Below are 24,835 nucleotides of genomic sequence, written 5' to 3' on the forward strand. Positions count from 1 at the left end.
TTGTAGTAAAGTTGATATTAATACTATTGATACTGTAATATACTAAATGAGCTAAAAGTTAATAAAGTCTGAACACGTGTTCAAATATGTTTACTATGCCAATAAATCTGTGGAGTATTCATTTTAATATTGTGATTGAAATGAATGACGAATTATAATTGTCTTTCTCAGAATGGTTTATTAAAACTACTTAACCTACAGTAAACAAAAATAAAAATAAAAACTGTGAGATACAAACATAATTATGGCTTGCATTCAAGTAGGATCCTTTATTCTTCAGTTGAAACATAGCATGCTATTGTTATAGCAATCTGAGAACGAAGTGACCAATAGTAAGATGAAAAATAATATATTTCTGTTACTAAAAGAATATAAGGAATGTTTGTATATTATTAGAGTGATAGAAAGGATGGTACCACCAACATAATTAAATTCTATAAGCATAAATTAAAATATTAAACCTTGTAAATGAAGCAATTTTTTACTATGTTATTTGCTGATAATTGGTACTTGCTAATTAGTCTAACCTTGATGGAATTTATACCAATTGTAGAAAATATGAAATATAAGGTTCATAATTATTTTTAAAGTACTTTCTGTAAGAATGACAGAACTTAAGACCTTCTAAAAACTATATAATTCTTCATGGATAAATATATGTAATATTCAAACCATAAATCATTTGGAAAACCAGTGTGGTAATTTAAAGTCAAGTTGTAAGGATCATGATGAACAGCATTTCCAAAAATAAAATGCAGCCAACACAATAGATGTACTAGCACACAAAGAGACATCAAAAGCATGATGAATCTAAAGAGGAGAAAATGGAGCTACCACAGACCTGAGTATCACATGCCTAAAAAGCAGGAGACAGCTGCTTTGGAAGGATAAAAAACATGAAGGTAGCTAGGTGGCAGCAACGCACACCTTTAATCCCAGCAATTGGGAGGCAGAGGTAGGTGGACCTCTGTGAGTTCCAGGCCAGTTTGATCTGATCCAGGACAAGCCAAAGCTACACAGAAAACCCCTGACTTGTTAAAGAGAAGGAGGAGGAGGAGGAGGAGGAGGAGGAGGAGGAGGAGGAGGAGGAGGAGGAGGAGAAGGAGAAGGAGAAGGAGAAGGAGAAGGAGAACGAGAACAAGAACAAGAACAAGAGGAAAAGATATGAAGGCTTGTAGGAAAGCTTCTAAAATTATAATTCATGCTCTAAAACCTGATTTTCTACATATCAGCTGCCTGACATTGATAGTTCATTATTTCATTTATAATCTTCAAGGTTCATCTTCTGGTCTTGAAATAAGAGCAATGGTAATTTGTAATTCACGGAAATGTTATAATGCTTACATACATTTATACTGTATTTTTTCCATTTTTTGGTGTTTAGTAAGATATGCATTGTCATAACTATGCAGCATTCTATAATAAATACTTAAATACAAAGTGTTTGGGGAGACAAAACTTCATTTAATGATTGTAGGATGTCTTCTTCAAGTTCTACTTACTTCATATTATAACAAATAGTTGAGTTATCAAATTCAGCTTTCTCATAACTCTAAAATTTAGCTAAACTCTTACAAGTCTTTTAAAAGTTATTTATTTAAGAAACATCTCTGAACGACAGCACAAATTTGTATCTGAATTTGGAATCCTGCCACACCCTCTCCTTGGTTCTGTGGAATCCCTGAAATCCTGCAGTGTCATGAACAAAACAGCTGCAAAACCAGCAGCAGTTTAAGAAGTACTGATAAATGTGGATGCCTTTGGCCTTGCCCCAGGTATTCTATCTCCTCTCCTTTCTGCTTCCTCCAAACACCTTTTTCTTCTTTTCCTTCATGCCTATATTCTCTGTGTGTGTGTGTGTGTGTGTGTGTGTGTGTGTGTGTGTGTGTGTGTGTGTGTGTGTGTGTGTGTGTGTGTGTGTGTGAATCTAATTAAAGTTGACAGTCTGCACACACATGAGAGATATTCACTTGGGCAAGTGCAACTAAGCACTGTCTGCACCACTGAGGAATAAGAACCCCTCCCCACCCAGAGAAATGTCAACTGCCAATAGCTCCTTAAGGAAAAGTGGAGTCATATGAGACTCTATGTCTGACAGCTTTTCTATACACACACATACACATATACACACATGCACATGCAAAGATACACACACACACACACACACACACACACACACACACACACACACACTTATTCACCTATTCAGTCTAGCCTTTCCATTAGCCAGTCCAACTAATGATTGCACCAAAGCCCAACTGATGAATCACTGTCTTTTTATTGGAGTTTCTAATGGAATTTGGGTGTACAGTTTCTTACAGGAGCAAGGATGACTCAAAAATGAAGCTGCATCTCTGAAAAGCATACCCCAACACAGGTGATACCAAACAAAAACTCCAACTTCAGAGCTCTCTGCTCAACTTAGAGATAACTTGATAGATCTTAGGACTCAATTTGGTAGCTAGGCATCTCCTCCAGAAGCTGCTGTTTACTGATTGTGTAAATCTCGGAGAGCCCTCCCATAATTTGCTAGTGCCCACTTTTCTTGACATGTGACATTTTATTTCCCTCATGAGTCTCATGTGCTTCCCTACGTCTCCTGGAAAGTTTCAATTGGGAAGAAACACCTGTACAGCAGCCCTTCTACCATCCTTGGTCCCTGTAATAGTGTTCAGGGAGCCACTGTTGCTGGGAGTTCAGGAATACAAAGGCATGTCCTATCCTGGACATTTATAAAGGGCTTTCTTAAGTTAGGTTCTACTCTGCTGAAGATCTGTGCTTCAGACATACTCAGAGTGCTCTATGAGCAGATCAGGAAGTTTTTCCCTTCATTGATGTGAATGCCTTTGTTTCCTGCTTGCAGAGAGAGGCCTTAAACATCAAAGTGAAGAATTATCTGTCAGTTTCTTCATATTCAAGGATACATATCTGAAAATATGTTCAGTTTCTGTGTTTCCTAAAATATGTTTAAGATATTCATATTCTCCTTGAAAACTGAATTTGTAGATACTCCTTTCAAAAAATTGACTATAATTTCAAAACACAGAATTGTTACTGTCCCGTTAAAAGCAATAGCAGTTTTGTTTTGTTTTGTTTTTAATTTGGTTTATCATTTTCAACTGTTACTCTAACTGTTGGGAATTTCATGTTTAACCAGCTTTAAAGTTGGTCAAATAACAACAGTATTTTCACCTTAGTCATGTTCCAGAACTATGAGACAAATTGAATACTTCCATGTGAGTGCTCAAAGAAGCATGATTCCAAGAGTCAAAAAAATAGACACAGTTGAATACTTAATAAGTAGGGAAATGTAGAAAAATAAAAATGTAGAGAAATAGAAAAAGCAAAACACAAGACAGCCTATGTCAGTTAGCAAACTGCTGTCCATAATATGAGCTTCAAGCACATGAAGGGGAAGTAAATACATTACTTCAAGATATAACACATGAATCTAATTGCATGAAACTTTCAGAGAAGGAAATTGTACAGAAAGTGATTGGTGATTATCTGCAGTAATAGATATGAGGACCTCTAGGGGAGTCATAATGGGTGAGCCACTCAACAAAGTCCACAAACTTATCAAACCCTTTAATAAAAATAGACAATGTTTATAGAACACATTTTATTTCTACCAGAGTCTTTTACTAGAAGAAGATGGTTCTGAATGCAATGTTTTCTTCAGACTGTAATAAAAGCCAAGGGGATAGAAGTCATTGAGAGAAATATAGGTAGTTTTGGAGGCCAAGAAAGAACTTGTTACCAAGAAAATCCTAACAGTTTCACATGACACCAGGATAGTGAATCCAGTTTTTCATGTTACATAGTCAAATTACACACTTGTCCAAAATCTAGACAGTTGTTCCTATGATATATGAGTTAATATGTGTTAGAACAATCTGATAACTTCATACATGCTTGTTTGATGAGTACCTACACATACTATCACAATTTATTTTATACAAGTATCAAACAATGCCTACAATTAATATGTGTCTTGGCTATGTGGCATTTCTAATCCCTATTTTAAGATAAAAGAAAAACAGTAATCATGGTTTTAATATAAAAACTGAAATGAGACAAATGCAATGAGAACTACATATGGTATCTCTGATTCACCGGGAGTAATTCCAAAGCACCCTTTTCTGATTTACTGGAACATGAATGGTGGATTAAACTAGGCTGCCTCACTAATTTGCTTACTGAACACTGAACACAAATCTTCAACTTATCATTATTCAGCCTATCCAGCCGAACCTGAGGGGGCAGAATGAGGCAGGTGAAAACAGCGGGCTAATTCCAGGAGGACTGTAAGTCCAAGGCCCACATCTCTGCTGGTGTCCTGGTGTGAAGGAAGCTTCTCTGGGGCAGGCAGGAAGAGCCACAGTGTTGGGATAGCTCTGGCACTGCCCACAGGGGAAATGATGGGACAATAATAAAAGGGAAAACAAGTATTTCTGTCTTTTTAAGTGTTAATCTTCTTCATATGTGGGAAGTTACCTTGCCAATTTATGAATGGATCTTAAATTGCTTTAGCCAGGAGCTACGTTTTGTTTCTAAAGAACTTGAAGTGATTTTTTCACTCTTGTGATTTTTTTTTTCCAAGACAGGGTTACTCTGTGTAGTTTTGTGCCTTTCCTGGAACTCACTCTGTAGCCCAGGCTGGCCTCAAACTCACAGAGATCCACTTGCCTCTCTGCCTCCCAAGTGCTGGGATTAAAGGCTTGCGCAACCAACGCCCAGCGATGTTTTTTGTATAAGGACCGTACTACCCCAAACTTTCCCATTGTCTAGTAATCACTGTCCCGTTCTCTTTTCTATAAAGTTGATTGGCAGCTGTCCACAAATAACTGGCAACATGCCATATTAACCTTATTTTACTCAATATGATGTTGGACCACCTCCATTCATGTTGCTGCAGATTATAAGTGAACAATATTTTTATGACTGAATATAATTTAACTGTATGAATTTATCCTATTTTCTTTAACCTTCCATCATTGAAGGTAATCAGGATCTACTATTTATTTTGCCTATTATGAAGAATGTTACAATCAAAAGAGATGACAGGTATTTTGTAATATATGCATTTTGTCACCATTGGTGAGATACCTACTAGGGATATTGCTGGATCACTTGATATATTTTTTAAAGAGTGTTTCTTTCATCCTTTCTGTTTTTTGTTGATTTTTTTTCATTTTGGATTTTTTGTTTATTTGTTTGTTTTGTTTTGGTAGTTGGGGTCATATTATGTAGCCTCTGGCTTGCACAGAATTCACAAAGACCCAGCTACCTGCCTTCCCAGGTGCTGTGTTATAGGCATACACTACACCTGGCTTTAGGGTTTTTGTTTTATTAATCTTGATGTTAGTTTCTTTTCAAATTCCTGTGTTGTTGGTTGTTTTTTATTCTTTTTTGGAGGGAACCCACCATCCATCCCCCAAATAAATTACACACAGAGGCTTATTCTTAGTTATGAATGCCCAGCCTTAGTTTGGCTTAGTTTCTTGCCAGCTTAATTTAAATGGTACCGTCTGTCTTTTTGCCTCTGTTTTTTCCGTTCTCTTACATCTGTAAGTCTTAGTCTTTCTCTGTAGCTTGCTGTGTAGCTGGGTGGCTGGCCCCTGGAGTCCTCTCTTTCTCTGGCTCCTAGATCTTAGCTCCCTCCTTCCAGTTTTCTCCTTCTATAGATACTCTCTGCTTATCAGCCACACCTACCCTTTCTCCAGCCTTGCTACTGGCTGTTGAGTTCTGGGTGTTTTACACATGCACAGTAACACAGCTTCATAGAGTTAAATGCAATATGAACAAAATTAACACACCTTAAAATATTCTACTACGTTGCTGTAGCAAAATACCTGTGCAAAAAAACAACTTAATAAACAAAGGATTTGGTTTTGGCTCACAATTTGAGGAGGTAACTGTCTGTCAGAGCTAGGAAGTCATGTCAACTGGTCACATGACATCCACAGTCAGGAAGCAGAGAGTAATGAGTGCAGAATTTCAACTCATGGATGATGCAGCCCATGTTTAGGTGGACTTCACCACATAACTAACAAAACTAGAAACTCCATTTCAGGTATGGCCAGAAGTCTATGTCCTAGTTAATTATAGGTCTGGTCAAGTTGACATAATTTAACATCACAGTCTTTATATTACATTCCAACCAATAATAAATGAATTTCCTCTTCTCTGTATCCTCATTGGAATAGGCTATAGTACTATGTATTATAATGGTTATTGATAGCTATTTTGAGTGTATAGTTTGAAGATATCACCTTGTAGTTTTAGCTTGACTTGTGTTTCTTTGAATAATTGTGAAGCTTACATATTTTCACATATTCATTAACCATTTATGTCTTCTTTTAAGAAGTGTCTATTCACTTATTTAAATAATTCTTTTTCTATTTCCTATGATTATTATCTTTTCTTTTTCTTCTTCCAATCACTCCTATATACCTTCTCCTTTTATTACATTGAAATTTTTATCACATTTTTAAAAATTGTTGAATATATGTAATATTGCATATTATATATATATATATATATATATATATATATATATATATATATCATATAAAATCCAACCTGTTCAGTCTATATAAGGCAATCTTTATATATCTGCTTTAGCACTGATCACTTGGCATGGTAAGTCAATTGGTGTGCTCTTCCCTGGGAAGTCAATCTCTCCCTCTCTCAGCATGTCTTAGCTGCTTTTCAATCTTTGTTTAGGGTTGAAGCCTCAAAGGCATTCTCTCTTTCGTGTTGTGTTAGCATATTGTTGATGTCATATTTGTTCAAATTAATTATAGGTAGTCATGTTTGTGAGGCCTGATTTCTCCGACATTCTCTAATTGCTCCTTTTATGTTCAGTTTTCTCTTCGTTATTTACCCATTGTAGAGGAGCAAATTGGAACAATTTTCATTCAGTTCTTTACACTCTGTCCTTGTTCTGTTGAGTATCTCCTTGGTGTGCAGATGCATCTTGGGTTGGTATTATCCCTTTCATTTTGTTTTATTTTAAATGGCTGTATCTTTGGAACCATATCTAAAAATCTTATTGCCTACAAACCTGTGTAGGATGGTTTTACCATCATGTGTAGATATTAAATTTGACAAATTGCTGGCTTTCATAAGGTATTAGTTATTATAAATAATAAGGTTGCCAATATCTTTCACTTAAGAGTGCGTGTGTGTGTGTCCACATAGGAATCTAAATAGGAGATTCAAAGCTGAAAATTCACAGTTATTCTTTTTGTTCTTTTCTTCTTGTCATATAAAAATAATTCACTACTTTCACATGTGTTTATCTTGTATATTGCCAGCCTTTCTTATCATAGAATCTCCCTAAGTTTAATGTTTATAATCCTTTAACAAATGTAATATTTTCATATTTCTGTTCATTTTTATCAAGAACATAATTTTGTCATGTGTTTTTTCCTGCTGGTTTTGCAGTATAGGTTAAAACAGCCCAGGGCGAGGAGTTGTACAACTTTTACAACTTAAAAGTACAGATAATTTGATTGTTTTCCCAGAGAAGTGGGCAGGCAGCCAAGCCTCACCACTAAAATTAGTCTCCAATTTAGTGTTTGATGTCATTTCACAAGGACTAGAATGAAAAATGAGACATTGGACATGTTAACTCGGAGGAAAATTATCACTTCACCTTGTATAGGGCGTCTTTATGGAATGAAATCAGAACAGATAAATCATCTTGCCCTGTGACAGATATGCCTGTCATTTGGGGAAAGATGTCCTCCCATGAGAGGGCAGGCACTGTCTGAGTTTCCCTCTGATTTTGACTAGATATATTTTATGTCTGAAAATAATGATAGAAAATTTAAAATAGAAATGGTATATGCAGGACACACTTCTCAAGTCAATTTTTTTTTCAAGTGACAATTTAAAAGTGTATACATAAAATGGACAAAATCCTTGGGCTTCTGCATTCCTGTAACCCTGGAACATGGTAGAGAGTGAGGAGGGAAGACCATTACTTCAAGACAAGCCTTATGTCTTCAACATTCATTCATGTGGGAGGATGTCCAGAATTTCCTTCCTCATAAAGGCTGTGTGACCTAGCATATCTTGTTTATCCATCCATCGACAGGTGAGTACCTGCATTGTGCCACCTCTTGGAATAAATGTGAATAACATTGCTCAGGAAAAAAAAAAGTGTATACATAAATACTAAAGTCACATTGGTGAACTGCATCTAGACTTGAGTTGGTCACTAAGGGGAATAGTTTGTCCCTCAGTTTCCATTTAGAAAATAGATAATCATTATTTTAAAATTTAATCTTTTTTATTGCAAATTTTCTACGAGTACTACACTTATATCATAGCACCACAAACACCATCAGCAAAATCTAACATATACTTAATTTGAAATTTTCAGTTTTGTGGGAGAAAGGCAGATGTCCCAAAATACTAGCACTTTATATCAAATTTTGGAAAACTTTAAGTGTTATTGTGTAGACACAGTAACAACTGAGATATTGTGACTACAGTATTATGCCCTCATATGAGTCTTGGTTGAATTTTTATTGCAATTTATAGTAATATTTTATGTAATTGAGACTTTTATAATTACACATGTTGATATATAATCAAAAATAATCAGACTTAACTTTCTATGAATGGATTTTTGTGATTTAGAATAAGATGTTTAATAATAGCAAAGTATATAGTACAGAAAGGTTACATTTCAAATATGTTTCAAAATCAGTCTGTAAAATCTACTGGGCAACTCCAAAGCACACCTGATAATGATGGTAAAGGTAAAATTTGTTAGATACTGTAACATTATTTTCTCCACTAACAAAGTTAACAGTTAAAAGGTGCTGGATGACTCCAAATGTTACTGTAGATTGGATAAATTGAAAGTGTGAAAATTGCTAGAAACTAAAAATTTGCTCTATTATGAAGTTAAAGCTATCCTGTGAAGTTTAAATTGTTTACTTTTTCGAAAACATTCTTCATTTTATTTTAAAATCTCAGAAATCATCTTGGAAAAATAAATCATCATATATTTTACATGTATAAAAAGTACCTAAAGTGTCAATTAAAAGTTAAATAATTCTTCAAGCAAGACTTCATTTAATTAATTATAGTAACAACTTCTCTAATGCTGGTTAGTATGTTTATCACTCAGAGGTTTTAAAAATTCTAAATAAACTGGACTACATCCTCTTCATGCAGGTACAATTGTGTAGCTTCATTTGCTTAGGGGACCCCTGGTGGTAGAATCAGAATCCATCCCTGGTGCACAAGGAGGCTTTTTGGAGCCAACTACCTATGACGGGACACCTCCTGCAGCCTTGAGGCAGGGGGAAGAGTTTGGACTTGCCTCTACTGGATGTGCCTCCCCAAGGGAGGCCTTGCCTTCTTGCGGGGGGGAGTGGGGATGGATTGAGGGGGAGGCTGAGTGTGGGAGCAGGGAAGAGGGGAATCTGGTTGGTGTGTAAAATGAATGAAAAATTTTTCTTAATAAAAAATTCTAAATAAATATTTCATCCACCTTTCCAAGGATATCTTAAGTATTTTATAAACTTCTCAATAAGTTTCATTAATTTTTTTCTTTCAGAGTAGAAAAGAACAAACCTCCCATTTTTTTCATTTACTGGTTTATTCATTGTCTAGTACCCATGCTGGACACCTGAGATCATACGGAAAGCAAAGCATATATATCCTTCTAGAACCTGAATTCTTGTGGTCATAGATTCAGTTTATAACTGTTTATTGGGACTGTTGGGACTACAATATGATATTTTCATGTGATCTAGACAGAAAGAAGGTAGAATTTGAGGCCAGTTAAAATCACAAAGATAAAACAAGTGATGAGAGTTATTCCACAGCTTACGTTAGACAGGATATAGACCCAGGAAGGACATTGTAATATAAAATATACAGACCTATCAACTGTGATTCAGTGTGTAGGAGAATTTAACTTACTGTTGAGAGCAGAATTCAAGAACCTAGTCATAAATAATCTAGGAGAAAATACATTTACTGGAGAAAATACGTTTATTAGTTCAGTTGTCAGAGAGTGAAAATTGTTTATGATTATACCTATTCCTTCAGTCATTCATCCAATTATTCACTCATCAAAAAGTAAAAATATTCTCCATGTAGCTGGATTTTGTTGACGTCATGTATATAGAATAGTGAATCAATGGAAAAAAAAAAACCAGTCCAGTATGTTCTGAATTTCATTGAAGATAATAAATATGCTATACATCAAAATATATATGTAGAGGTTGATTATACATTAAGCAATCTTTAGGTACACCTCTTTGAATTTCTTACCTCTTTGAATATCTTACCCTTTACAGGAATGCAGAAAACTAGATTTTTGGTTTTTGTTTTTTGTTTTTTTTTTCAGAAAAATAAAGCAGGCTTTGAAATGGTAGAATTTGGGAAGTGTTAGAATGTTTGATATGTGATGCTGACACCAGAGTCAGATTTCTCCAAGGTGGTCTTGGAGATACTTCTTCACGTGTTCCCTGTTACTCAAACACCCTGACACACTGTTCTCTTCATCCTTCATGCTTCAATTAAGGTAGATTATCTACTTGCATATTTAAGCTAAACTGTGACTATTTATGTGGGCTGTTTCAAAACTTAATTTAACACCCCTGCCCCAATCTTCATACTGCTCCTTTTCTTTGGGTAATGTTCCCAGCTTTTCCACTATGGTGCTCAACATCCTCAGAACAAATTGTTTTCTTACCACAAGATTGTGCAAACCTCCTTCTCAGTATTAAAGGGAATTAATTTTTTAAATTCCAGGAAATACTAATTATTGTGGAATATTTCTGTATGCTGTGTGAAGATATTCTAGAAAAGCCACACAAAAGACTACCCACTTACGCAATCTGTGGGAATGTTTATTATTCCAGCATGCTGGGGCCATTCATCTTACAGGAAGGCAAAATGGGGAGGACACTGAGAGTAGATCACAGGCTACTTTTAAGCACAGCTAAGGGGAGTTCCTATGGTAGTTAGGTCATCTCAGGTATGATTGGCTGAATCAAGTGGCAATCATACCTGTACATTTTAATTGTCTAGGGCTAGTCAGGGGCTGGTTAAGCCTACAGCCTTTCCATTTGGAGGCAGTTCTGAACAAGTCCCAGGCTTTGCCCTTATTTGGTTATTACTTTGAGCTATTGACTGTGGAGGCTGGCTGTCCTAATACATGCTGACTGTGGGGGCTAGCTCAGGCCTGATACAGACTAAGTACTTGCAGTACCAGGTCTCCTTGTCCTTGCTATCGGGATGTTGGAAATCAATTGTCCTTTCTTTGTGGCTTTTCCTCAGAAATTGCCTGCTCAGTTCTAAGAAGCAGGAACCGAGGTCTAATTCTTAACTGAGTTATTAGAGAAGGTTGTCATGATATTTGCTTGGCCCTTTCAGTGTCACTGTGATTGATTTAATAAAAGCTAAATGGTCAGTAGCCAGGCAGGATGTATAAGCATGACTTCTAGACAGAGGGAGCTCTGGGGAGAAGAAAGGCAGAGTCACCAGCCAGATGTGGAATAACCAGGATGGGCATAATGGAGATGAGTGTGTGAAAGAATGTAGACTAAAAAATATGGGTTAATTTAAGTTGTAAGAGTTAGTTAGAAACAAGCCTAAGTTATGTCTGAATTTTCATAATTAATAATAAGTCTCTGGGTCAATTTTTGTGATCTGGAGGCCTAAAAAGAAAATTCCATGTACATATGATGCCAAAGGTCCAGGAAATCAAACTAGGTTTCCCTGTGACCAAGGTCTTTCAGATAGGGTCGGTATAGAGAGACTGCCTACAGGCTGAAGCCAGCCACCAGTGCCATGTGCTGAACTGAACTGCTCCAGTGGCTGACATGGCAGTTTAAGATTTTTCTCATTGGAATCAGACAACCCTACACATGCTCCGTAAGGAGAGATCTAGGTAGGAAAAAAAAATCTCTAAACAGATTACAATGTGCTTTAAAAAAATCTGTGTATGTTTAAAAAAGAAAAGAAAATGGGCATAGACATTCATAGAAAAAATAGTTCATAATTAATAAGACAAAATGTTTAAATAAAAAATAAAATAATATAAAAAGGACAAACTGTGTAAAGACAGAAAATATATAGTCTGCATCATATATGGTGTCTTTTTTGAATTTAATTTTGGGGGGGTTCTTTACATATTTATTTCAGTTTTTTAATTTATTATATTTGTGTTTTAATTTTACACATCAGCCATGGGTCCCTCTGTCCTCCCCCCTCCAGCCTCCACCCCCACCTTCCCCCTAGCCCCTCCCCTCCATTCCCATCTCCTCCAGGGCCAAGCTGCTGATGAGAGAGATCAAAAATTGCTGAGAGACACTGTATTATAAACATTACTAAATTAAACCAACCATTAAAAAAAAAAAGACTTAACTTCAAAATGGAAGTAAAATCATATATTACATTGGTGAAGATGTTATGCTTTTATTTCCACAGAAAATGAAAGGCTGTGGATTCATTCAAGATTGATAGAGATCAGATTTGATTGGGGAAGACCCCCCTGAAAATCCTGGCTGCAGACATAAAGAAATAAATCTACACAAACTACAAGACATATATTTTATGTGCTCAAACATAAAACCAAAAAAATTATCTTTGGCTGGCTTATGTACAACTCACAGTGCATACTTGTGTTAATGCATATATGTATGTTACCTTTGAAAGAGCAGACACAAATGGACATAGGTGGCCTAAGTGGTCCAGTCATGCAGAGTGCCTCTGTTGCAGTTTCCTCAGAGTTTTACACCCCAACAGCTACAAAGCTGCTGCTGAGTTGGTCCAGCCTCACGGACTATTCTAACCAGAAATACAGATAAGATAAGCATTTTCCCATTACACAGAAACCAAAAATCAAATGTTATGGATAGCTCTCCCAGGACTTGACCATTATCCCAATTTTCACCATCTCCCCTGAACAACAGGAAGCAGTCTAGAGAACATGACACCCACATTCCCAAGAGGTGGAATGGGTGGTTTTTGGTTATTCAGTAGGTTATGGATGTTTGTAATCATTTAGGGGAGTTGGTTACAAGTAGCTATTGGTAATGGTCAATAACAACAACAACAACAACAACAACACAAAAACTAAACACAGGATATTTGATTCGATTCAGGGATCTCTTTCTCAATGGGAAAAGGGGAGGTTATAGTATATAAATGATGGGATAAAGGGTAGTTTGTTGAGTCCACTTTTGAACAATCACTAGTCTCAAATTCTCAAATATTTTACATTGGTGTAGATTTTTGTATATTGATACAAATTTAAGGTTAATTTTGTTATACTGTATGTATATTTCTACTTGTTTAAGATATTGTACCTATGTAACTCATTTTGAAATGTAATATAAAGTTTTAGTTCTTGAAAGCTATTTAGGATAAAAAGGAAAAATAGGTTAATGGTTAGTCATCGATAACAGTCAAACTTAGAGTCATGTTAGGTATGCTTTCAAGGTCATAAAAAGATACATTTTAGATAGGTGATCTGATAATATTCAAGTACTTCAAAGACCTATAGAATGTGAGACTTAAAATGTTTTAATAATATGAGGCTTTTCATGACAGTGAGGCACATCTGCTCCTGGCAATACCAATCTACTTCAAAAAAGGAGGATTGGCATCAAAGAACCTCCATCTAGAGTTTACATTTTTTTTTGACAAAAGGTATGCACTGAACAAAGAAACTGCCCTTGCTTCGGCTGCTGATAATAAATATGGTGTTCAAATTGGACAAGCAGGACCCAGAGGAAAGCAATCACCAAGCTTTGTCAAGAGAGGGTAGGGCAGTCCTTCAAAATTCCTGCTTCACAGAAAATTCTGTCAGATATTTTAGGCCTGTAGGTCACAGATGGATGCTTCAACTTTATAGAGGAACCTTGGGGTGAGTGTCCAGGTAGCCAAATGGTTCTGTCTTTTCAACAGTTTTGGAATTTGCTTTCTCCACACTTCGTGTTTATTCAAGTAATATTTTATCTTTCCTGGGTCTCTCATGGGGATTGAAAACTAGATAGTTATAGTTTTAGACTTTTCCTTGTTACAAAAGTCAAAAAAGAAATTTATATAAGAGATGTAAAGTTCATTAGTTTGAGAAACATAAAAGCTTAAGTTGTTTATCTAAAAGATGTTTTAAGGACTAAAAAGATATTTTTAGAATGGTAATACAAGTTATGACAAAATGGTTTAGATATAAAACTTAGGACTAAGACAGGATAGACAGTGGAGTATTTTCTCTAAACTTGCCAAATGCAAATGCACTGTACATTGTAAATATAATTCTTACCTGATAATTTTTATTGTATATAGCCTTACCATGTTAGCGTTAAAACAAAAGGGGGAAATATTGTAGTATATGCTTTTACAGTGTATAAAGGTGTGTCACTGTGGTTGGCTTAATAAAATGTTAAATGGTCAATAGCTAGGCAGGAACTATAAGTGGGACTTCTAGACAGAGACAGCTCTGGGAAGAAGTAATGCAGAGTCACTAACCAGATGTAGAATAATCAGGAAGGGCATAACTTAGATGAGGTAATGAGCATGTGAAAGAATATAGATTTAAAAGTATGGGTTAATTTAAGTTATAAGATCTAGTTAGAAACAAGCCAAACTAAGGTCAAGTTTTCCTAATTAATAATAAGTCTCTTTGTCATTTTTTGTGAACCGGTGGCCCCAAAAGAAAAGTCCATTTACAATTAATTATTGCCTAGCAGCATTCATTTCTTTCCTTTTTTTCAATATATAAACTTTTCCTCTTCAATTTACTTATCATTATTATTTTTTAGAAACAGAATCTCTGTTTACAGAAAGAGTTCTTGTCTCAGAACCTACCTTTAACCAATATTATATCCTCAACACAAAGATGAGAAAGAAAAATTGAGAATTGGTTGCCTCCTTTTATAAAAACAGGAAATTTTTCTTTCTTTTTTTGTTAAGGCGTATATAATTGAAGAAAATCTATTCAGTGCAATGAGGTTAAAAAGTGTCTTTTGATATATAACCTTAATAATAAAGTATGCCTATAATGGCAAAGCAGTAACTAGACTGTGTAAAGAAGTCATTCATGACCACTGTGAGGAAAAGTAATAAATACAAGTTAGTCTTTACAGAATTTAGCCTGTACTTACAGAATGCGAGAGGAGATAGTTGTGGAGAGCTTCAATAGCGACTTCAGTAAATGACACCAGTGTCAAAAATAATTGTTTTTATAAAGAATGTTTTAGCAGCAATCATACCTCTTTCCATCAATCTGCCAGCAATAATTCATTGATGATTTATCTGTCTGAAGAAACATGGCATCTAATCTGAACCTCACCAGATAGGTGACTGATTGTTTAATGTACAGATTGGGTCACTACACAAAATTTTAAAATACAATTTTTGACACATCTTAATTTCAGGAAAAATAAATGTACTTGATGCTTTCTAACAGGACACCTAAGATTCTTCCTTGCCTTTATTTTCAGTGTTAGAGAAAGAGTTTTTGTTTCTCTTTCCAGTTCTATTATAATTTTATAAATGTAAATTCTTATGTTATTCATTTTGCATAATATAATATTCCTGAAGCACATAGCTTATTCTTCAATTAGTACTCATCCTTTCCATCTCTTTAATTTAATACCAACTGGCATTTTACTTCTTTCTGTACATATTTTTTTTGTTGTGTGAGCAACATGCTATTTCCAGGTTGGTAGAGACAAAAGAAACTCCTTGGTTTGCAATTTTTGTCACAGTTCAATTTCTGGGCTGCACTTACACATTACTTGACTGGTTACATCACTGTTCTGTGATATTCTTTCATTTTAATTTGTGATCTTTGGTTCATATTTATTTTGGACATATGTCACATTATCTTCTCTAGAGGATTTGAGGGATTTGTTGTTTTGTTTTGTTCTTTAATTAATCTGGCCTCAGTTTAGTCTTGAGTTGTGAATTTAAAAGTACAAAACACAAGGAAAACAAAGAATATTCCAATAGTTGTTAGATGCAATTATTTGAATCAAATGCTTATAAATACAGTTCTTATAGCAATGCTATAATCCTAATATATTATTATGATCTGATCTAAGAGAATAGGAGAGGAACATTCTGAGATCCACCCTGCTTTAGCCACAAAGTAAAATCCTACCTGAAAACTAAACCAAACAGAAAACAAAATGAAATGGGGAGAAAACTGAAATATGGTAAGCATACCATCAGACTTTCTACAGAAAGAGCATAAACATGGAAAGTGAGATTATTCATCAGCTGAATTACAAATATTCAAATGGTGGGTTATCTAGCCCAGTGACTACATTAATAATTTGATGGTCATCTGTGCCTACTAACCATGTTGTTTTCAAAGACATCTGATCACAGAAAGATTGCATTACTTTTGATAAAACCACAACAGGACAAAAATACTATTCACCTAAAGGGAATTAGATAACCCAGACATTCTGGTATTTTATCCTAATGCAAAATACACAGTGCTTTCCTGGTGAAGTATACATAGATGTATAGTTTGGTCTAACTCTATTAGAAATTTACCTTCTCTATATTTCTCATTAAAGTCCAACTGTCTTACTAGGAGATACAAAGTCATAGATAGGAAGAATTAATATTATGAAGATGGCCATTCTGTCAATAGCTATTTATAAACTCAACGTACCATCAAAACAGAATCCTGGTCTCTGATAAGTATAATATTAATTAATGATGAAGCAAAGTATGCCAAAGTCTCACGTCAAATGCACTTAATACACTAGTCTATGATCTCCCACTTATATTTTAATAAGGAATTGCTTTAATTACAGTGATTTAGTGGAAAGCATCACCCCTTGAGTCAGCAGTTTCAATTGTGGCATAGGCTTTTGAGTTGTTTGTGATAAAATAAACACAAATTGAATGTAGGGCCATGAATGGCTAATATACACACAAATATCTATGCATACATACAAACATATACACATAGCACATATACATGAAAAATATAAGTACATATATGCCTACAACTAAAATATTCTTTAATATTTTATAAATAATGAGAAAAATTCAGTCATATCTTATAAGATTACCAGGGAACTGGATATCTGAGTACTGACCTTTGTGCATGCCATGGCCATTGTTACTTGGCTGATTTTGCCAGGAAGGTAACTGAGCATAGCAACCAGTATAATAAAGTGCCAGTGCCTCTAGCCACCTGATAGAAGTTAAGTTAAATCGAATACCAAGCTTGGAAATATTAAAAATGTCTCCATTAACTTAGCACTGAGTAATTAAGAATATGAATACTTTTAATATAAAAAGCACCAGGAACCATTTTATAAAAGTTGTTTAAATATAACAATCAACATAAAAGAAGATGATTACAAAGAAGACATGCAGAGAATGCTAATGAACCATAAAATATAACCATAACATAATGATTAGGAGTGTAAACTCATTCTTTAACCTTATAAAAATAGCATAGCCTGCCATTTTGTCTCTAGATATCTTTCACTCTTTAAAAATAACCCAGCATTATAATGAGCTTCAGCTCCTTGACAGATTGCACGTAAAAAATATGTTCTCTTAATCTAGATAGGATAAATATCAAGCAATCTAACACATCTTTTGCAAAAGTAAAATGAAACAAATAAAAATGCATTAATTTGTAAAATGATATGTATAATCTTTGGGTCAGAGGTATTCTATGTGAGAGTTTGAAGACTAACTCTGTTTGCTAAAAAATATGGAATTAATAAGAAAGTATATACTGTATGGCTCTACTGTTTGATATTTTATCCTCATCTTGGTGGTTCACTATCTTTAAAGAGCCCATTTCTTTTCTGATTTCTTGACTTTTTAAATTTTTTTTTTAATATTCTCAAAAGCACTATGGCCCTGTTATTACGATTTCCGTTGGCAGGTGGTAATCCCACGTTTGATCACTGAGGTCATTTTTAATGCTGTCAGTTCTTATTAGCTCTTAAAAATTGTTTCTTCACACATCTCTCAGTTTGTAGTCTGCCACAGAAAGCTGAAGCTCAAAGCTGTAACCTAATGGCTTTCCCGTGATACAGGTCAGCATCCTAGACATAAAATCATCTCGAAAGCAGATATATATTTTTGAAAATTATTAACTAAAAAGTACCTTCTCGTTACTTAAATGCCAGCCAAAAACTTGAATTCCCTAGCACAAAAATCTTAAAAACTGTTGTTCTACTTCTATGCTTACTCATGACATCAAGTGTCCATTCAAAGTAGAAAGTCTCATTAGCAAAAATCCCTGCCAATTGAGCCCATCTATGTAATTATTTCAATTGCTGGTAGTGGATAAAAATAAACTATAGAGACTCTTCCATTCCTACCAGGCAGGAGAACCTGTCAATAGGTAAGAAAGTATACATTTCTACTGGTGATTTTTTTTTCAGATGTGACTTATAATATGAAGACACTAAAGATTTCAACTTTTCTTTAACCTTCCTTGATTTTTATAAATTTGGAAAATGAATCGAAGACATGAACACTTCTTTGTGTTGATGCTTAAGCACTGACCTTTCCATGGTAAATTCCACTATTTATGTGAAGCAGTTTCAAATAGAGTGTTTTTTTGTATTCTATATAATAAAAATGACCTTGAACTAGCTTAGGATAAACAGAGTTTTCTATTTTAAAACACACACACACACACAAAAAGAAGTATGTTTTATAGCAGGATGTTGAAGTTGCTTTTTTTAAAAAAAAAAAAAAACAAAAAACAAAAAACAAGACAAAACAAAAACACAAAAACACGCTCAAGAATACAGGAGGTAAGAGATTTCTTTACTATTTTGATTTACCCATTGGCTCCTAGCATACAATGCTTCTGTTAATATTATAAAAGCAGATCAAAAACACAATCTAGAAAAATTACCATAGCACATTGGAAACATATTTTTATGTTTTTTTTTTCCCTTGGTTATTTGATTTCCTCTTTTTCTTTCCTCTGTTGAAAATTCTAGATTTCCATGATACAGTGCCAGATTGGTCTTAGATGTAAGACTTTCCCAGTATTTCCATTGTAGGCACATGTCCTATGAACTAAGAACACTTTATTCTAGTTATGAACTTGTGCCCAAATAAATGATCTATCTATCCCTTGAACATAGATAATCAAGAGAATTGAGGTCAATTTTGGAAATAAAATTTTACTTGCTGAAATTAGCAATCTGAAAATTTACTAAAAAAAATAATAAACTAAAATTCAAAGTATGGAAAACATGACATAGTATGAAGACCTAATACCATGTAAACTTGTCTCCAGCCTGGCTTTGCCATTTTCTACCTGTATAATTTTATACATGGCATTTATTTTGTCTAAACATCCTTTCTTCACAGGTACAAAAGTAGTAAACAATGTATAAGGTTATTTCATAGTCTAAATTTCAATGCATAAAAATTATCTAACACAGACACCAAAGAACAAGAAAATATTTGGCATTAAAAATGAACAAACATTATTAATATAGAATTTTAGAAGTATTTTCATGAAAAAGAGATTATGTACAGGAATAAGGAAAACATGATTAGGATAAGTAATTAACACTGCCTATTTGTTAAAGAAAACCTCACCCACAAAGGTTTGCTGTTCTAGAATTTTCAAATGATTTTCTTTACCTCGAGACATCAATGGATGGGTATTTTAAATTCTGCAAAATACTGTTTGGTTAGATAAATCACAGACAAACCTGGAAAAATTTTAAAGAATGTGAGAAATTAACACAACAAAATTTTCTTAAAAGTTACAATAAACCGAAAATATATTTCAGGCAATAATAAAGATATCATAAAAGCCATATTTTACTGTGTTGTGAATTTTCATCCTTACTCATTTTAATTTTGGTCTTGAATCACTCAATTTCCCTACTGATTCAAGATATTTACTTTAAGATAATCTCATCTTTCTTCTAAAAATAAAGTTATAAGACCGAATATATCAGAATCAAAATATGCATGAAGTTATCAGCATAATAAAGAGCAACTGAGAGAAAGCATAAGTATTAGGGTTAGAAAGCAAGGCATTAGTATCAAGACCTAATACATAAGGAATTTAATCAACTCTAAAGTAGAAACAATCTGAATTAAAACTTGACAATAGACCCAGTCAACTTCTAAAAACAAAATATACAAATTCCCAGTAAGTACATGAAAATACTCTGCACATGGATCATCCCACATATGAATATTATACCCACAGTATTTTTTATTCGTGGTCTAGTTTGGAGACATTTTCAAAAGATTTTAGAAAATAATTTCTGGTAAGGATAAGAAGGAGGCAGAGTTTTTGCATATTTTTCAGGTGGTGAATGTAGCTGTATACACACTGGAGGAATCAGTATGGGTGTTCCTTTAAAAATTCTTTTTTTTTTTTTGTATTTTTTCTAACATTTTATTTATTTATTTACTGACTTACTTACTTTCTTACTTATTTTCCTTTGCCATTATACAAGACTTGCAATACTATGTTACATCTTTTATATTTTTTACTGATATTAAAAAATAAAGTAAAATTTTCTATTGAAAAATATTCACTGTGGAATGCATTGGTCTAATCACCAATTTATTATTATATATTTCTAAGTATTCTAATGTATATCTGTATCCAACACAAATTCATCAGAAATATTTCTTGTTGATATTTGCCATTGTGGCCTCATTAATACTCATTGAGCCTGATGGGATGCCTGTAACATGAAGAGCATCTTTGTTTCGTGGTAGCATATACTGAGAATGAAATTTACTGAAGCATCTTGGGAAAAGAATGTCATCTCAGTTTCAAGAAGACTTAAAAGTCAGCCATATCAATTCTTACCCATGTTATATAACCAACTTCTAGTAAAGCTCTGAACAATGAAAATCACATAAGATGTCATGATATTCAATGTATATTGCATTGCATTGTTCTTAGCAAAAGTCTCTGGCAGTTGGTAACAGGTCAGTTTTCTCCTGAACATTGTGCCTTTTTGCGTCTTTTAGTTTCACTTTCAATAATTTTAATGTAATGAACTTGAACTGAGATTGTGATATATTTGGAGTTGTGTGAACATTTCAGTAGATCTGTGGAAGCTGAAGAAGATCATACTGAGCTCTCCAGGTGTATCATAAGACTTAAAGTATTGTTGTATATTTGATGTAAAAATACAGAAAAGTTGGTCAATGAAATACAAACCACCTAGTATGTCAAAGTGGTAACCATCAGATGGATATTACATAAAATAAGTAAAATTAAATATTCAATTCCTAAGATTAACTTTAGCAATACAAAGTAATCAGTTAGCACATATGATGGTTGGCTATTATATTGGACTCAACAGACACAAATTATATCTTTCACCACAAAAATTCAAATTCCATCTTGGTGATAGACATATACACTGATCGATGATTTGTATGAATTGTACATTAAATCTTGAGAGACTAGAAATATAATATAAAATGCCATGTAAAACATGTATTATAAACATTACTTTGGATCTAAAACAGTTGTTTTTTTAAAAAAAATCAAAACAGAATGTATTAAAAGAAATTATTATTAATCTGTTGACACTAAATAAAAAATGCAATTCATTTAGCATATTAGTAATGATACAAAATGGAATGTTACAGAGACAAAGGAGAAATGCGTAATTCATAGTCAGCAAAAAAGTTTGTATTTAGAAGACAAAAGGAAAATTTCAAAATGGAAGGAGAAAATATAATATAATGACTAGATATTTAATCAGACATTTCAAAGATAAAAACAGAAAATTTCCATATAAAAATACATATACAACCCAAACTTATAAACATAAATTGCACTCCTAATGAGGACAATTCAATTAAGATTCTCAGATGTGTTCAAATTGACAACTGAAGCTAACTATGACTTCGCACCCCTTTTTCAACCTTGACATGTAAATATATCACTACTTTACAACCTTCTATTTGTGTTTGTTTCACGGACCACATTAATGTAATTTAAAATATAGTACAAGAACAGAAAGGGAGAACAAGGAATAACATACCATGATAAATGAAGATCACATGAGAACAGGAAGAAGCAAAGTGCTCGAGAGGTCCCCAGAAATCCACAATGATACATCCTCTGTAGACTGCTGGCAATGGTCAGGAGAAAGCCTGATCTGACCTAGTGAAGTGATCAGATGGTCAAACACGCTAATGGTCGTGCTGGAACTCTCATCCAATAACTGATGGAAGTGGATTTAGAGATCCTAGGCCAGGCCCCAGGTGGAGCTCCAGGACTCCAATTGTCGAGAAAGAGGAGGGACTGCAAGAGTGTGAATTTTTGAGACCAAGATTGGAAAAGCACAGGGACAAATAGCCAAATGAATGGAAACACATGAATTATGAACCAAAAGCTCTGGAGCCCCCAACTGGATCAGTCCCCCTGGATAAGTGAGACAATTGAATAGCTTGAACTGTTTGGGAAGCACCCAGGCAATGGGACCTGGACTGTCCTTTGTGCATGAGCTGGCTGTTTGGAACCTTGGGCTTACACAGGGATACTTTGCTCAGCCTGGAAGGAGGGGACTGGACCTGCCTGTACTGTATCCACCAGGTTTAAATGAATCCCGAGGGGAGTCTTGGTCCTGGAGGAGATGGGACTAGAGGGGAGGGGATGGGGAGAAGGTGGGGGTGAGCATGGGAGGGGGGAATACAGGGGAACCCATGGCTGATATATAAAATTAAAACACAAATATAAAAAATAATAATAATAAAAATAAATAAAATATAGTACAACTTCCTCCCTGTCTTCAACAGGATTTCGGAAGCTTGGGGAAGTGCTTGGCTGTCACTCTGCATTTGTTTCCATCAGGAATGTTGCCCAAGCCAGGCAGTTCAAGGTCATCACAAAACAACTAACCTGGGCTCATAGTAGCTCACAAACTCTGGTCTGCCAGCTAGGGAGCCTGCATGGGAGGGACTAAGGCCATCTACATTTGTGTGACAGTTGTGTGCCTTGCTCTATTTGTTGGACTCCTAGCAGTGGGGTCATGGGCTGTCCCTCACATTTGAACTGGCTTTTAGGAACGTGTTCCCCATATCGGCTTGCTTCACTCAGCCTTAATATGAAGGGAGGAGCTTAGTCCTACCTCAACTTGATAAGCCATGCTTTGTTTACTTACACCCATGGGAAACCTGCTCATATCTGAACAGAAGCAGTGAGGAGTGGTTGGGGCGAGAAGGCGTCAGAAGGGAGGGGAAGAGTGAACAGGAAAGAGAAAGAAGGGGAAATATGAAAAATAATAATAATAAATCCTTAGCTGTGTGTTCCTATAAAATAAATAACTAGTTAAATCATTTTTACTAGAAGGATAAATGAGGAAACAATTACAGTCAAATCAAAGTAAAATCAAGATCCAACCATGTACAAAGCAAACAATATGATAATTTGGACTCACTCATGATCTTCTGTGTTTAAGAGGACTTGTGTAGCTCTATCTCTCTAGCTCTGCCATGCACAACACACACTGCTTGTCTTGTTGACTTAGACCAGATCCATGCTATATCAGCTGCTATGGTTATTCACATCATCCCATGGGCCTGGCATCTTCAGTATCCAGGGATCTCCACTGCAAATGAGGCTGCAACACCACCAATGGCATCTTCCGAACTCTCACAGTGCCAAACTTCAGCTGCACTTTATGACACTTTCGTGCCTTCAAATTTAGTACTATGTGGGAGAGGCTGACACACTACCAGGATAAGAAGTCAGCTTAGGATGCAGAATTTCACTGCACACACCCCTAAACTGATTCTATACACTGGCCCTGAGGAAATACTTCCCATGATCAAAATTGTGTATTTGTAGCAGTACAGACAACTCAAATAGATAGCAATGTAGTATTAATTAGATATCTCTGAAAAATATATTTTATACTGCATATCAATTAATATATCAGCCATCATTCAGTCAGTTCAAAGGGTAAAAAGCAAAGTGCCCCTTTTTGTCAATATCAACTAATATACATATACTTTTTTCAAAACTGAAAAACATAAACTCTTTTAGTTTAATCAACAATATGTATGTATAATACTATGGAATTTAAATAAGCTTGGGAAAGTAAAACACATCTATAACATCTGAAATCATGATGAAGATAACTTTTGTGCCAATGCTTACATGAACATTTGGAATTTAATGTTATTGTTCAATATACTCTATGACAGTTTTCAATAACCTTGTCAATATCATTATTGTTTGTGAGTATCGTGTGGATTTAAGTGTGGACATGGAGGTATCTGGGTGCACATGTAGATGTCAGAGGACAGCTTTGTGGGGTGGTTCTCTGCTTCCAGTTTTTCAGGCGTTCTGGAGATAAGATTCACATTGTCATATTTGCGGCCCAAGAACTTTTACATGCTGATACACCAGCCAAAGTGCATGACTCTTCACATCTTAAAACAATTCTGCCATTTTTTAGTTTAATTTATTTTCCCTTTTCTTGGTATGTATGCATAGTGTGTGAGTGTGTGTGTGTGTGTGTGTGTGTGTTGACATTTGTGTGGGCACATGTGGTTGTGATGTGGTGCATTGCTGATAGTGTATATGGAAGCCGAAGTTTGATGTCAGAAATGTCCCTCTGCCTACTCTTTCTGTCTTGACGAAACATCATTTAATTAAGCCCAGAGCTCAGGAGATGACTATGCTGAGTGTCCAGCTTGCTCCTAGGATTCTCTGTCTCTGACTCCCAGGGCTGGAATTACTGTGAAAGAAGCATCTATTCAGCAGTTATATCTGCTTTGAAGTGCTGTTTGGTCCTCTGTTTTTTGTTTGTTTGTTTATGTGTACTTTTAGGGGGCAGGCACT

This window comes from Onychomys torridus, chromosome 11 (assembly GCF_903995425.1).
Source record: "Onychomys torridus chromosome 11, mOncTor1.1, whole genome shotgun sequence".
Classification (NCBI taxonomy): Eukaryota; Metazoa; Chordata; class Mammalia; order Rodentia; family Cricetidae; genus Onychomys; species Onychomys torridus.